Here is a 503-nt window from a genome sequence, read left to right as displayed (position 1 = left end):
TGTGTACCCTACCCGGGAGTTCCGAGCGAGGGGTAGACCCGGACTGGGGACAGCATGCAGACGTTGCGGTGCTGGGTTGGAGACATGTTCGCACATCTTGGGTCAGTGCGCTGCCGTGCAGCGTAGCAGGATACGACGCCACAACAAGGTGTGCGAGCTCGTGGCCACGGAAGCAGAACGGAGTGGCTGGGAAGTGATCAGGCAGCTGCACGTGGTGGCGCCTGATGGAGGTGTCAGAATTCCCGACTTAGTGTGCAAGAAAGGAGAGAACGTTCTGGTTCTGGATGTGACCATCCGCTTTGAGGTAGGGGCGTCCCTGCAGCGGGCAGCAGCAGAAAAAGTGGCCCGGTATCAGCCGGTGGCAGCCCAGGTTTTGAAGGCCGTAGGCGGGAGCAAGATAACGGTCATGGGTTTCCCTGTAGGTGCCCGTGGGAAATGGCCGCGAAGTAACTCCTCTATCCTCAAGAAACTAGGGATCCCCCCCAGTAGACGTAATTCTTTCG

Source organism: Syngnathus scovelli, unplaced genomic scaffold (assembly GCF_024217435.2).
Source record: "Syngnathus scovelli strain Florida unplaced genomic scaffold, RoL_Ssco_1.2 HiC_scaffold_53, whole genome shotgun sequence".
NCBI lineage: Eukaryota > Metazoa > Chordata > Actinopteri > Syngnathiformes > Syngnathidae > Syngnathus > Syngnathus scovelli.
This window is presented reverse-complemented; position numbering follows the sequence as displayed.